We start from the raw sequence: 894 nt of genomic DNA, 5'->3' as shown, positions 1-894 counted from the left end.
AAAAGCAGTGTCAGAAGACAAACTGCCCTCTGCACTCCTGAGTGATTTCTTCAGATAACTGTATCAACCTTTGATCTTCATGAACTCACTTGCACCATGCTGCTTATCTAATCTGGCTTGTCAATACTGTTGTAGGCATCACTTGCAGGCAAGGTCAACATGCTGTGTAAAATTCTGCTGAATCACCCTGAATGTAACTGTGAGCTAGGATACTATTCTTGTATTACACAGGCAGGTTGTATGAATTGTAGTCTATCAGACAAAAACACTAGTTGTTGCAATACAGGGGGTCTCTCCTTCAGGTCCTTCCTGTAGGAAGTGCTTTGCTGCTCTGTAGCTGAAAATGATCCTTATCCCATCAGTCTCCACCAGCAATGTCTGTTAGACCAATGTGTTCCATGCTTGACAATAAAATAGCTTAATTATTTGGAGCTAGAACCACAGGACAAGGCATCAAAATGGTCCCCAGATGGGACACTCTGTACCCCATACATGAGGGGAGTCAGGCTGCACAGAAGGGGACTCTTCACTCACTGACAGCATATGCTAAAGCCTCCACCTTCTGGTTTGAGCTCGTTACTTTCTTGTTTCTCTCTGTCCCCTTCTTACATTCAGCCTGACAGCCTGCAGTGGGACTCAGCTACACAGAGCCATCCACACCGCTGTGCATGTTCCAGAGTGTCTGCTGGCCTCCGGCTGCTGCTCCAGAGAGCCCAGCTCTGTAGCATGTCCCTTAGCACATCACCCAGCCCCCCCAGAGGTATCACAGACAGCCCCAGGCGTCTGTGCTAAGTGCTCCTGCTTTCCCTATAGAGACACGAGCTTCCCACATTTTGTTTTCTGTTAATATCCAACCAGAAATAATTTGTTCACATTTTACAACAAAGCAGAACT

Source organism: Psittacula echo (assembly GCF_963264785.1).
Source record: "Psittacula echo genome assembly, chromosome: 4".
In the NCBI taxonomy this organism is placed as follows: Eukaryota; Metazoa; Chordata; class Aves; order Psittaciformes; family Psittacidae; genus Psittacula; species Psittacula echo.
Note: the sequence above shows the minus strand (reverse complement) of the source record.